Raw genomic sequence first — 15,771 nt, 5'->3', positions numbered from 1 at the left:
GGCACCAGCTTACAGGTGCATTAGTGTATTAATCCAACCTCAATTCACTAATGTTACTGTAGTGTTGTGGTTTGAAGGTGAGATGTGAGCAGCTGCTGCTCGAGTCTATCACCTGTACCTGGGCCTGTGACGTGTGTTGCTCTGCTGCGGGGTAGGAGGCTACAGCTCATTTGACCCCCCCCCCACCGCCTCTGTATTGTCGAGAGTGACTGTGCATCAGCGTCATTGTGTAACAGCAGCAGTTACCGAGTGCAAACACAGGGAGGCAGCACCTGTCAGGCTTTCACCAGCACAACACTACACTGATGAAAACAGCTGGTCAGAGTGTGCAAAACACCCAGAGGCTGTGGAGGATCACACCGCCCCCTCCCCCCCCTCCCCAAACACATTCACACCTCCAACTCAGAAAGGCCAAAAAAGCTTCAGCATGTGTTGTTTTGGTACGAAACATACAATTGATTCATCAGAAGATCTGCTTCTCTGTGTTCTCTGTAGCGAGCGAGAGGAAATCAACCAGCAGCCGGTCAGCTCACAGACTAATTGGTTTCCATTGGGACTGCTAACAACGCAAATTAAGCCATTTCTCAGTCTGTGGAGCTGCCGGTGTAAAACCACCCCCCCCCCCCCCCCCCTCTTTGTGTAGCAAGGCGCAAGTGGCGGAACGAAAAGGACAGAAATCAGCGTGTACTGTCATGGCAGCCCCTTGAAGGTGCTCTCGCAGCACACCTTGTAAAAGCTGAGTCATCCCTGGCTAAATGAGCGGGTGAGAGAGGTTTTTTCTTCTCTCTCTTCCAACATTTATCATTTCCATTAGAGTGAAAGTAGTTCAACACATGGTAATTTAACAGGGCACCTTTTCAAAAGGAGCGGACATCTGTGGAATGCAACTCCTTTAACCTTGCTGGAGTGTGAATCTAAACGCACGACAGAAATTTCTCCGTCCTAATACAAACCATAATAATTCTCCCTCCTCCTCCTCCAGCCGTGCAGGCCTCCCTGTGTTCGGCTCGCTTACTGTGACAGCTCACATCCCGCCTAACACCAGGGGTATGTTAATAATGCCGGTGCGTGACATTTCCAAAATATCTCCTCCAATACTCACTAAGCAGTTGTCCATTCGGTGCACATGTCACCCGCTGCACCTTGGCCTGTTGGGCCCATCCAGCTGAGAGGTTTGCTATTTTCAGTCTGTGTGTGTGTCTGTGTGTGTTTGTTTGGAGAAGGGGGGGGGGTGTACACTCTTCACCTTAAACCTTTTTTCCTGGGAGATGATGTGATTTCTGTGCCTGCGGGACGAACAGACGGGAGAGAGCTTTGCCACAGATTGCAGCTGACGACAGGAGGAGCAACACGGAGGCATTCGTTCCCGGGGTCGCCCAAGGGCAGGGGAACCCAAGGGCGCACAAAGCTGCGTCTAATTTTGGGCATGGTTGGTTTTATTTTTAACTCTAACTTTAACTCCTGAGGTTAAGAATTTGTTGTTTCTGATTCGGTTTCCCTGTTCCATTTATCATGAGCTGAAACGGCTCCTCCTTTCGCTGGGGTCGAGTTAGGCTTGAGATGAGGTTAAGTATCAGTGTTCAGGACCCCCCAAAGAGGTCTCCTGTGAGTTGATGGATAATCTTTGCATATTTTACCTACGCAGGCTCCAAAATTTCAAATGGATTAGTTGGAGAAGGGCAAATTATTCGTAACTATCTGTCCACAATTAGAAATACAGAGCATGTGGACAGAAAAACAGGATCCACCATCAAAGCTGTTTAGCCTCTGTAGCCTGTTTATTTTGTATAGTTTTACTTAAGTGTTTTTACTCGAGATGCACCATCAAATGATTTAATTTGATGGTGCATAAAAGATGTTAATCTTTTGTTTTTTATGATAGTGAATAATAATTTTATTATTTAATGAATTTATTCAAAAATGTATTCCTGTAAACACATTAAATTTTTCATTAAAAAGTTTTATTATAATTAATTGTGTAAATATTAAAACCGTTGCAAGAAATAGTTTATGATGCTTTATTTCAGCTTCAGGCCCACAGTGGTTAATTAACTATTTCCGTGACAAAAACATTTATTCAATATTCAATATTCAACCTTTGACAAGGAACTGCAAAAACATTAAAGAAATCACAAGCATAAAAAGTTAGAAACTACTGAGCAGCATCTGTGTGTGAACTTCACATAAAGAAAATGGGGTATAAAGCACTGCAGGTATTTCTATGGGTAGAATATGTTACACGGGCTTTGAGGCAGTGACTGTGATTTCCAGCCGGCTAATCCTGTGCTGTTGCTGCAGGTGAAAACCGGAGGTCTCAACATAATCTGCTGTCATGTTTAGCCGCGTGCTCGCTCCGCATCCCCAGACATCTCTGCTGCAGGCGGAGACGTCTCAGGTCATTTCATTTTCATTCAAGACCTGGGCTGTTTACATTGTGTATGTGTGAGGAGGAGGAGGAGGAGGAGGAGGAGGTGGAGGTGGAGGGGGCTAACAAATGTAATCTTGAGTCTGTAGATGGCAGCAACACTCTTGGCCAATCAGTCTCAATAAAATGGGGGAAAAAAGTCTTTTGTCTTGGCTGTCGAGGGCTGCCAACTGAAATTGAAATTAATTGGAAAATCCAATGTGAAGGGAAAAAAGAAAAAATGCACTGTAATCGTGAAATAAATCCAGTCGCTGCAAAGATGAGTTGTTTCACCGTCTGTCCCTCTGTGCATATACATATCTGCCTGAATGAATGCACACTCACACTGTTGCTATAAACATGTGGATATTAGTGTGTTAAAATCCAAGTCATGCCTGAATCTATCAACACAGAGTCACAGCCTCAGCATCATCCACGTGATGGTCCGGACTCTGGGTCAGGGATGAACCACATTACGCAGCAGCAGCAGAAGGAGAAGCTACGTAAATCGTCCGTTTTAATCTGCTGCACTTGGTCAAACTGTAAATTGACTTGCTGAACACGTCTGATTGTGTCTGACTGTTTTTACACATTTATCAACCGTGTTTGTTAAGTGCTGAGTTCACTGCTTTAGGGTGAGTGTGTGTGAGGGGAGGGTGTTGATTACATAAGTCATTTACGTTTTCCTCCACTTTGAGAGGGACTGGCTCAGCCGAGTGAGAGACTTTGAGCCCCGGCAGCTTTTCAAGCTCCGCTCAGACTAATACTGAACACTGAGCTGTGTGAAATAAAACCTCTCGCTGAGCTGCCTCCCAGATTTTACGAGATGTCACTTGCACATCTGTTGAAGAAAGGAGCCACTACGAGGACGTGCGTCAGGGGGGGGGGGTAGAGCTGCTGTGTGCTGACAGGCGGCTCACATGTGGCTCTCATCCCTTTGCATGCAGGTACAGTACCATACAGCACATACATCGCTCCCTCTGTCACTCACTTGCTCACTCAGGCTCACTCCAGCCATCGCTCTCTCCCCTGAAGCGGAGCGGCCTCCAACATCTGGCTCTCCATCCTTTTTCCCCTCTTCTGGGTCACATCCCATGTAGGCAGAGGAGATTCTGAGTCCTGAGGTGGTCAGACGTCCTCCAAGGTGCTTTCACCAGCTGGCTGTTGGTCTCACTCCCGGGGGTTGTGTTGTATCTGTGTGAGAGAGGGGGGGTTATTACTTTGGGTGTGTGTGCCCCTCAGGGATGGAAGCAGAGTTGCAGCTGTAGATGTGGAATGAGGAGCCAGTGAGGCCCAAATATCCAATATTTCATTAAATAAAGAAAGATTAGAGAAAAGTCCAAAAGATAAACAAGTATTTGTGGAGTAAAACTTTGTTTTGACCTCTGTTCTGTCCTATTTATCATCTCAGGACTCATCTTCATTGCTGCACATCTTCATCTGGGCTCTGGCAAAAGATGTTGTATCTCAATGGGACCTTTCTGGTTAAATATGAATTCAGATTTATTTTGTGACCCAAATACAGAACATTTTTGTTGAAGTCAAAATCGAGCTCATTTAAACTCCACATTTGGTATTTTAAACTATGATAATTCATAATGTGTCTGTATTATGGAGTAAAAGCACTGGAGTAGTAAGTATATATATATACATAATGGAGTGGAATGGAAGTATTTAATGGATATACTATACTTTTATTCACACAGTTAATAAGGTGCTTTAACATATGCACTAAGGTAACTCTCTACCACCAGTTTCCAGTGAATCAATACACTAAAAAACTCCATCTTCAATTGGTTATGATTTAGTAGAAAGTTTTTAATGCTATTTTTTTAATGAAAACTCCTTAAAAGCCTCTGGATGATCTCAAACATGTTTCGTCACAGAGTCTAAAACAAGACTGGAAGGGACAGAGTTTTATAGTCATTGTTCAAGACAAGAAAATTACACAAGTGTCCTGGTGCACAGCACATGTGATGAATTATAAAAGTAATTAAAGGACAGAAAGATGAATGTTGATTAAAAAAGACAAAAGACTTACAAGGTATATGAGACTACTGAGCTTGTGCTCCGGTTATTTCACACTGGGGGTTGGTGAACTATGAGGGTAAAAGCAGAGTGCTCTAATAGAACCACCACTGCTGGGACAGGAACTGTTTTTCATCCTGGAAGTCCAAACTGCACAGTCTGTAACTTCCAAGAGTTAGAACAGGTGGTGGCTCGGGTGGGATGGATCTTTAATGATGTTGTGAGCCGGCCGCAGGCATCACGAGGTGTCGATTGAGTCCTGATGAGATCCTTCACCGAGTTCACTATCTGCCTGAGAGCTTTACTGCACTTTATGTGTATTTACAATTGCAGCCTGCTTGAATTTATTACCGTGATAATGACAGGGCACTAGTAAGCACATTTCCCTGTTGTGTGTGTGTGTCTGTTTTGTGTGCATATCTTTGCATGCAGTAATTTGCATTAGATTTCTGAATATTCTAAACGCTGCATGTGCACTTTAGATATCTTATTGATAGCGTCTCAACAGTGCCGGGGGTCAATGAACCTGACCAAAGCTACCAGGGACATTAAATGTACATTAAAACACTTTTTAAAGTGTATAATAAAATGCTGGTTGACATGCTCGGATAAGGACACGAGGTGAGATGAGGAATGTAGATACGCTGTTTAATGAATTCAGCTTACAATGAATAAAAATGTGAAGGTGAAATCGTAATTAAAGAGCAACCACAGGCCAAGAGAAATACGCACGGCCTATTGTGTTGTTAATGGAGCTGAGAGCTCGTGCACCTGCACCCAGTGGGGGCTTGAAGAGGAGGAGGCCCATGCTGATTGCTGTTTGTGGCAAGGGGAGGAGAATCCATAATTAAACGTGCATCACAACAAACACCAGTAAATCACATCTATAATTAGGTTACAGGTAAAGATGAGTGCACCGAAATGCTGTATGTATGTATGTATGTATGTATGTACGTAGTAATGTATATATGTACTTAATGTATGCATGTAGCAATGTATATATGTGGTAATGTATATATGTACTTAATGTATGTATTTATGTAGTAATGTATATATATACGTAAGAAACGTCACATCCGTAAATAAACCTTCATTAACCTGCGTGGAAACCAGAGAAAAACATCAACATTTAAAGTTGTCTTCTGTATTAAAGTTATTTATTGTTGGTCGTCACCTGAGGGAATTTTTCTTGGCTAACAATAGCTACTGATAAACAATTCGGCTTATTTAACTTTTCAACTTGAGCTCAAATAAACGGTTTAAATAAAAGATCAAAGTTGACCTGTCAACAGTTGGTTATTACCTGTTACCTGTTTGCGACATGTTTAACTTCTTCAGACGGTGAAGCTGCAGTTTCCCTCCTGACTCCAGTTTTTAAAAAGTCTCCATGACGGATTATTACATGTGTGTGAAGAAGAGAAGAAGAGAAGAAGAGAAGATGTCCGCCGTCACTTCTCCGAGGTAAGACGCTCAGTCTGCGGCTGTAGCTGCTGAAGCTGACCTGGGTTTAAGCTAGCTGCTAGCTGGGGTTGGTGGCTAATTAGCTAGCTGCTCCATTGCTCTGCTGTGTTAGCATCTTTTACCTCATCAGTAAAAGAGATTTTAAAGAGTCTGACATTTTATTAACAAAGGTTTTACAATATTTGTCATTTTAGTTCTAACGTTTGGCTGCAGGTCAGGAGACGATGGCTCAGAGGCCCAATGTCTCAAAATGGACATGGGTCAATTTTACAGGTGGATGAATTATGAGCCTGTACTCTACAATGAGAGAGACTCTATTCTGTCTTTAAATGGTCATTTTGCATCTGTTTATAGTTATTTTTCATAATGTTGTGGTCATTGTGTCCATCTTGTATCTTTGTGGTCATTTTGCACCCGTTTTAGCTCATTTTACACCTATTTTGGGTCATTTGTCACATTGTTGTGGTCATTGCCTCTGTGGTCATTTTGCTCCTGTCTATGGTCATCCTCATCTCTTTGTAGTTATTTTTCAAAGAGAGGTTGTGATCATTCATTTCTCCTTTTGTCCACTTTGTGTCGTGGTCATTTTGCAGCCCCTGACCCCTTGGACCCGGGGGGGGGGGGGGCATGTGCCCTGTAGACAGCGTTTCCAGATGGGAAATGTTGAAGAATCAAACCAGAAGTTTAGAATTATCGTACAGAAACGATCCTTCCCATGTAAAGCCCCATCAACAATGTGTAGATTCACATACGACTCATTAACTAATTTGGCAGTTAATGACATTGGCTTCTGGATAACTTCCCCCTTGGTTGCTGTTGTAGTTTTGGAGGTTTCTTATTGGAACCATATGGTTTGCTACAGGATGATACTGTACATAGGCTCTAGGGATGTAAACATGATTATTATCTTGCACACAGCTCATATTCATTTCCATGTAATACTTGTAAATATCATTTCACATTTTCACACATTTCAATACAGTTCTTCTCATTGTCAACTGCTGAATTTTGCGAGCTGCCATTTCCATTACTGCCTCACTCAGCTTCACTCACTGTAAACCGTGAGATTACGTCCATGTTTTGATAGTTTTCAGCTCGTTCTCGATATATTGTATAGGAACAGGCTGTTTCATTTCCATTTTTAAAAATATACATTAATATTCATGTATGGATAGTTGGACAAATCCATATCACTTTGCTAGTTCATATACCCTGTGCAGTTTGATATAACGTATATAACGTCCATGTGGTTGGTACATGGCAGATTCCACTTCATCAATGGGATCAAGCTCAAAACTGAACTTAAAATGTGAAAGTTGCACAATAATTAAGTGGATGTGCTCTTTTTTTTATTTCAAATCACCAGAACCACAAAATAAAGGAGTAAAAAAGACAGACACATTTATGATATTTTAGTTTTTTACAGAGCAAATTACTCCAAGTTCTTTTATGTACAACATAAATTTGACTGATTTTAATCACCAACTTCCGTCAGATGCTTCTAAAAAATCTAAACATCAACACAAATCACTTTAACTTTTATGACAGATTGTCCATTAATCAAGTTCTTACTAACTCCAGTTTTAACGATGTTGACAGTTTAACAACAACTTTTTAATGTGTTGAAATGGTGACTGCAGGAATTTGATCCTTGCTTAATCTGCACAGTCCTCAGTACATCACCTCAGAGTCCCCCCCCTCAGATTCAGCCAGGAGCATGACAGTGAATAATATTTCAGATTTTTTCTTTTTATTGTTGTTATTTTTATGTTTTTCCTTGCCTGCTGGAGAAGCTCGGAGCTGCTGATGGGCTGTGCCTCCGATCTCTGTTTGTTCCACTGATGGGAAAAGAGATGGAGGAGGAGGAGGTAGGGGTGCAGAGGGTGTGTGTGTGTGTGTGTGTGTGTGTGTGTGTGTGTGTGTGTGTGTGTGTGTGTGTGTGTGTGTGTGTGTGTGTGTGTGTGTGTGTGTGTGTGTGTCGAAGTTGGAGGTGGCGGTTGGGGTTTTGCGAGTTGCTAGGGCATAAAAAAGTCCACTACTATTTGTCACCGTCGACTCTGGGCCTGGCTGTCAGTTGCACTCGCCTGCGCGGTGCAGCAAAGGCCTCTGGGAGCCCTGCATCTCACCACCATCCCACCAACGGCCCCAAACCCAGAGACATTAACTTCACCACCAAAGAAAAACTAAGGAAATGGATTGAGGAGCTGCAACCAGAGCATTAGTTTTATTTTTCTTTAAAGACAATTAAACCCAAGGATTGAATATTAAAATGAAGCTCTAGAAGCTATAACAATATTAAATGATCCAATGGACCACATTGACTGGGATTCTATTGATGTTTCATACGTTTTTATTAGATAACAAATGGATACGTGCCACTAGGAATTGATTTTCACTAGAGCCTGACAGATTTATCCGTTGGCCATTCATTTCAGCCGATATGAGCCTTACACAAACATATCGGTATCAGCATTTATGTTATTTTCTGAATTCAAGTTCAAGATATTTGGTTGCATTTGTGTTTTTGTTTCATTTTGTTATATACAACACATGTTGTGTTTTTTTACAATTACATTATTACCATGTGTTGATAACAAATAAGCATATTTATTTATACATTTTCTATGAACAGTTGTGTTATGGGAGCCTTTGCTGTCTACTGGTCTATTAACGCCTTTGGTTGATCTGCTGGTTGCTTGACCCTCACGTGGCAGCTTGCAGCAGTCCAGTCCTTCAAGATTCTCCAGCATCACAGCTGAATTACTCTGCTCACACATATATACTCTATATGCAAAGAAAGGAAAAGAGAGGAAGGTGTTTGTATGAATAGATTTGCAGATCTTCTTCGTGTTAACAGCTAAAAATGAAGATGGGCAGAAGCACACACATTATATTCATGCACACACACACAAACACACACACACACAGGTTCTCCCCTATAGCCCGGGCTTCCTTCCCACATGATTCATCTCTTTTGACACCCAGGTCGTCAGCTCAACATGGCGCTGAATGAATGAATTCCCCATCATGTGAAGTAAACGGCGATCACCAGATCGGCCCAGGATGTCTTAGTCAAGCTGTCGGTTGCATTAAGGTTATATAACTGAGGGAATGGAAGAGGACATGTATGTGAGTGCGTCGAGCGTGTGTGTGGGTTTGAGCTCAGTTCCTTTTATTCACAACTGCGTTCTGACTTTGCTCTTTTGAGGATTATGGAGGTGACAGATAGCTTCAAAGAGTATCGCTTCCAAAGGTCATTATGAGTTATCCTCGCTCTCTGTGTTTTTCTTTTCGATCTAGGAATAATATATATCTTTACTGAAACGGTAAATCCTCATGAAACCTACAGATTCCACTGTGGCTCTCAGAGGTTCTACCAACTATCCCAGTGCTTAACTGTAAGGCTGTGTTCACAGAAGGTTTGCCCTTGGTTCTTTGTGGTTATATAATCACCTTCTGTATTGTAGTTAAGGTCTGTAGTCGATTAGCAGAGGAGTTTGCACGATTTCAGTCAAATAAGATTTTCTTTGGTTGATATTTAGTCAGATTTAGTGGAAATGTTGCATCATTTATTTCAGTTTCGGTCATGATCTACTGCTGGGACTCTGCTGTATTCACTGATCCTATGGGGATGTTCGCAGAGTCCCAAAAATCTGTTAAACTTAAAAATGCAATTGAAAGGACGCATAGGTCCAACATTAAACTGGAGAATTGTTCTGCTCCAGCGAAGTCCTTGCCACTCTGCAGGTCGGCTCGGAGTTCCCCAACGTGTCAGACTGTTCACATCCCATTAACTCACTGTTAAAGTGCCTCAGTCTTACAACAACGGCCCCTGAATCCTGTTTATCTCGACTATAACGGAGTAACAGCGATTCGTCATCTGACAAGAGGCTCTTGAGCTCACATGTGACTGTGAAGCCAGTGAGTGTGTGGGCAGGGAGGATCCTCGCTCACTACGCACATGTATCTCTGTTTACCCTCCCTGTCCTTCTACTAGCTGGGGGGGGGGGGGGGTTCGAGGCTGCCAGCTCTGACTGCAGCACCGAAGAGAGCGTGTGACGGTGTATAATGTGCAGAGTGAAAACACAACACAACAATGCTTTGTGTTTGTGAGAGAAACAGAGGGGGTTATATATATATTTGGATTTAGTGGTAGACAAGAGGTTGGGAGCTCTGTGAAAACATGATCACAGTTTCCTCAAATTCAATTTTGTTTCATTCCTGGACTGGAAATGCTCCGACTGTGAACTGCAAGCTCCTTCCAGAACACAGCGGCCGTATTAAGGTCGACACTTGTGTTTCAGCCACACTGTGTTGACTGTCTAAAGGGGTGAAGAGGAGCTTTCAGACAGTTGCACTTGAAGGAGGACTGTGTTCTCCATAACTGACAATGTCATTCCTGCCCTCTGCAACGAATCCGTTCTCTTACTGAAATGACAAAACTTGAACTACATTAGTTGCCTCATAATTGGCATTAATGGAGTTGGAGTTTTCAAAACAAGAGACAAGAGGAGCGCTCTCATTGGCTGTGATGATTAAAGACTGGTGTAATTATTGTATTATGTATTAATATCGGCCAATGTGAGCCTTTCACAGACGTTTGAGTGTCAGCATTTATTTTGCCAATATGCACAAATATAAAAACTTTTATCTTGCAGAAACAAATGCCGAAGAAAATCACACTTATTCCTAAATAAATTCAGATATTTGGTTGTATTTGTGTTTTCTCTTTATTTATAGTAATTATAAGAATTTCTTTGTCATAAGGGTTTCGACAACTACATCTTAGAATATATATATATGAGCCTGAATTGTTTTACTCTCTAATATCATCATCTTGCCCCCAAATAAACAGATATATTCATGTGCAGTTTGTTGTTTTAGCTTGGATGAGTCCAGCCTCCTCCCCCATGCTGAGCGAGAGGAAAATGACTTTCTAGGAGTGCACACTGCACCGAATTACTCAGTCAACAGTAAAGTGGACTCACACGAAGATATGCAGTGTATGTATGTACGCGTTGCCTCAGGGAGGCTCGGAGCAGCATGTTTGTCATACATAGACATCGACATCCATGAGCGGCTCATTATGATAATTCATTGGAGTGCGCTGCTCAGATCCTGAGGCTGAGGCTTAGCGTGCCTTTCTCAACAGTTTAGTGCAAGTTTTTTCTGACTATCTGTAAAACATAATTTTAACCAGTGGCTCAAGTGCTGTGATATTTTTGGGGGTCAAGTGAGTCTGGAAGTTTTGATTTATTCTCCTCTTGATTTGTTTGTTGAATCAGTTTAGAATCCACTTAATAAATCTCGTTCTCATGTGAGTTAGACTTGGAAAGGTCAGTTGATTTGAGTTTAAGAGAAGGACGACAAGACATCAAATTAAAAGGAATAAAATAATTACATTATATTAACTTTCATGATTTTGTGCAGAGAACTTTTACAATAACAATCTGCCAGCTGACTACACTCTGACATTTAGAGGTGACTTAAATGTAATGTTTTATTATGCCCTCCATGCCGGAGACAGCCAGTGGCCGGAGGCATTACGGTTTTGGGTTGTCTGTCTGTCGGTCCTATTCTTGTGAACATCTCCAGAACGCCTTGAGGGTTTGTCCTCAAATCTGCTACAAACGTTCAGTTGGAGTAAAGATTTAACTGATTCAATCTTGGTGGTCAGAGGTCAAAGTTCCAGATATCTGTGACCTCACAACGCAGACTTTCTGTTTGCCTTGTTGATATCACGATATCTCATGAATGCCTTGAGGAAATTTCTTCAAATTTGTTACAAGCATTCACTTGGACTCAAAGATTACTTGGTCCTTCTATGTAAAGTGCCTTGAGATAACGTATATTATGATTTGGCGCCATACGAATAAAATGGAATTAAATTGAATTGTTTACAATAACCTAACATCTTAAGACATTGTGGGAAGTTGTATCAGATTTGGCCGAAATATTCACTTAGACTCAAAGATGAACTGATTAGATTTTTGTGGTGGAAGGCCAAAGGTCAAGGTCACAGTGACCTCATGTTCTTGTGGTAGAATAGAATTCTGCCTCAAAAGAAACACATACAGCTTCAGGCTGGTAATTCGAGTTTCTACTGCAAATAAGGGATAACTGAGATTAGCCCAAAACACATGCATTCACATTTAAACATCAACAAAAAGACAAACCAATCAACCAGCAGCTGAATGCACACAGCCACACATCCTTAACTCAACAGTTAAGTGGGAGCCTCGTCCCTAATGGAGCGGTCGACTATGAAACAACTGTAAAGTGGAACAAGTGAATGGGAACAGCCAACTAATGATATCTATTTAATTTTCTGTAAGCCTGGCTGCCTGGATGTAGGTCACAGGGTGATTCATCGCAGAATCATCCTTGCAAAAGCAACAAAAAAGACAATATGGAGATGTGTGTGGGAGCTGCATAAACCAGCACATTGCCTCCTGCCATCTCTGTCCGTCTCTCTGTCTCCCCCTGTCTCCCTCTGTCTCTCTTGGTCATTCTCATTCCGTTCGCCGCTCAACGCCCTCACCATTTGTCCACATGACTCTGTGCAGTCAACCTATCTGCTGTGACAATGAGGGTTCTGCCAGACGCTCATTTAGAAATGGGTTAGGGCTGCATCACTGACTCAATTGAGATGCGTCTGAGGATGTTAGCTTCGCTCTGGGCCGCTGTAGCTATCGCTGACGTGGCTCCGGCTTCGATCGTTTTTTTTTTTATTTGTTCAGACGTCCGCACTTGTTTTAACGCAATGTGACAGTGAGGACAATTTGCTACACAATTTGTTGTGGGAAAACACTTGTTATTGTTGTGTGCCTGTTGTGCTGTATGTATTCAAAGCACAGCCCAACATTTCATAAACGTGACATATGAGACACAAAAATGAGAATCACATTTTTCTTGCTTAGAATTGATGATTTATTTATTTTTATTACACGTTTATTGCATTCGTTGACCAGAAATGTAAAACTGCAAAAACCCTCCTTGTATCTGTTGTCACATGATACAGTACAAACCTACCCGACCACATTCCCAGTCAACTAGACCAATTTCCTCGCGGGGCAGTTGTATCAGGTTGATTGCAAAACAGTCATGTAACCAAGAGCTGACCTCACTGACTGTCTGTGGGCGGAGAGGGAAGCCTTCACATTACAGCCACTGAGCTGGATGGTAGCTGGCAAAGTCCCTTTTCCAGTTGAACTTATAGGACTGTATGAAGAAGCATCACAGAGGCAACTGAAATATATTGAATTTTACTAATAATTTACAATAATATTAATCAAGTTGACTTCTGAAGTTAGTTTCTGTCCATGTCAGAGAATCGGTTAAAAGCAGAGGGAATATATGTGTCTCAAGTTTCACCTGTTTAACAGTTGTTGTGTTTAGTTTAATCACATCTCAGTGACACACAAGCCAGTTTTAATTCAATCTGCGGGTTTTGAGATGCTGTGAGAGAATTCCTCTCGCTGATTGATGAAGCTTCTCACTGATGGACATCTGCTTCCTCTCCCTGCAGCGACCCACCCAGCCTCCCTTCCTGTTCGAGTGGGGCTGGAACCTAATGTCATACTCAGTATTACAGCTGCATTACAGCCTGATTGACCATTTTTATCCTGCTGTGATCAGATTAATCTGTATGGGTCTGAAACAATGAATGATGATATAACAATCTGGGCACTGGCCACTCAGCTTTCCAGAAATCGATTGGTCTTTGGCCAGAACCAACGCCTGCACAGAGAGTCCGGTGTGATGTGCAGAGACGCGTCTAAGTTAACAGACAGAGGGTAAATTATTTTTATCCATTTTATTAAAATGCATTTTCCCACTTTAATTACAGTTCAGTCCCACAAACCATCCACCATAAACTGCAACACAGAATTACCGTCATTAAAAAATACGACCGAGCGCTTTAATGTGAAAGAATCTGATCTGCATCTAAAATCACAGCTTGTATTCATCGTCTTGTTGTCTCTGTCTTTCAGTTTCTTTTTTGCAATTCAAGTTTGCACCTCTCAGTTTTCCTGAATATGGCCAGTTGATGGCATATTGTTCGAGGGGCGGGGATTTTGTGTCGTTCTTCTATTGGCGTGATAAACCCTCCATCATTTCCTGCCAGTATTTTTGTTAGTTGCTAGGAAATACCCCATTTACACCTGTATAAATCCAGGTTGTTATTATTACTGTTATTAAGATGCAGTTTGATAGCGTTTAAGCACATGGAAGTGTCTGATGAGCCAATCACCTGTGGAGTTGGTGAGGGACACATTGTTTGTGTTGTAAATGCAAATGCATTGTCAGTCACATATAAGACAACTACATTTGGCAGCCGTTAGCCAATAAACATACAAAGCAACTTCGAAGTTCTCAACTGTGGACAGTATTTGAGACACTGGTGAATTCAGTGAAGACAAGACCAATCAAAAAGCAAGGAAACTCAAAAACGTAGCTTCGTGGAGTTTTCTTCTTTCAACTTTTATATGGACAGACACTGAAACTCAGAAGGCTTTTTAATCATTCTCCTCCCGATGCTCTAATAAAGTGCAAAGTTTGAAGCAGAGAATTTGAGGATTTCATCATTAACTTTGATCTTTATTTCAAACTGTCCATCCTGAATCTGACAGTGTTACGGCAGTGCATTAGCAAGCTGGTGGATTAAATTCAACCCACTGTTCACACGTGAAATTCAAGCTGCAGCTGCAAGTTGACACAAACACCACAGTAACTAATACAATTAAATACAGACACAGTCATTACACCAAATACTCACCTCTGGACAGTACTGCCTCACCCCCACCTGGTGTGTACTCCCTCACCCCCCCACCTCTCCTTCACCATGACTGCAAACGTGTTTTCTTGTCAGATGGAACTACCTCTATTGAGCAGAGCGACATCATCCCACACTGAGGTGCATGAGTCAGAAAGCCTGAAACTGTGATCGCTGAGCCACCGACAGCCATTGAGCCCGACAGCTGGAGGTGGCTGTGTGACTGAGTCGTGGGGAATCGTTGGTCCTCACTTGGGCGGTCCCTGACAGATAAATGACCAGAAGTGATCAACGGCTTGTCGTGTTGATTCTGGGGCATGTGGGGCGCCGCCGGAATCTCAAACTCAGGAAAAGCAGGAAGTGTCGGGGACGTGCACTGTACTTGGATGTGACACAAGCCAGGTCCAGAGAATGATTTCCCGTGATCAGTTTGAATATGTCTAGCGTACAGAAGTGTTGTCATAGTGAACCACACACATATGTGCAACTTTTGACCCATATAGCTCCTGCAAATTAAGACTGGAAGTCCTCTTTGTTTTCCAGTGCTCTTTTAGGGCAAGACATTTATTAGTTTATTCATGCTTTTCACTGAGGAATTAATTAATTATGATTTCAATTGCTATATACTTCAGGCTTCAACATCAATATTCATTGCAGTAAATGGACCGTGTGAGTAGCTGTCAGCTCTCTGGCAAGTTTTTCCATTTTTCTTGACTTGCAGCGTAAGTGTTTGAGATACATTTTTCCATTTCTAAAAGTGCAACCGCATAAAACAAGAACATCACGATTCAAGATGTTTATTGTTGCACTGGTTTTACCACTACACAAGAACTTTATATGGTGCGGTCAATTCAGTAGAGCAGTCAGGGAATAAAGACTCAGTAATAATAATACAAAATATAAAGTAATAAAATAAAATGTGTATTGTGTGCAAACTGAAATATACAAAAACAGAATAACAATACTCACTGAACAAAGACTATAACTAATACTGGAAATACTGAAAGGTTCTTTGTAAAATATTGCACAGTCATTGTTATTCTACTTGTTGGCTCTTGCTTAAACTGAGAACAGTTAATTTCATGTTTATTTAAGACATATA

This window comes from Hippoglossus hippoglossus, chromosome 3 (assembly GCF_009819705.1).
Source record: "Hippoglossus hippoglossus isolate fHipHip1 chromosome 3, fHipHip1.pri, whole genome shotgun sequence".
NCBI lineage: Eukaryota > Metazoa > Chordata > Actinopteri > Pleuronectiformes > Pleuronectidae > Hippoglossus > Hippoglossus hippoglossus.
This window is presented reverse-complemented; position numbering follows the sequence as displayed.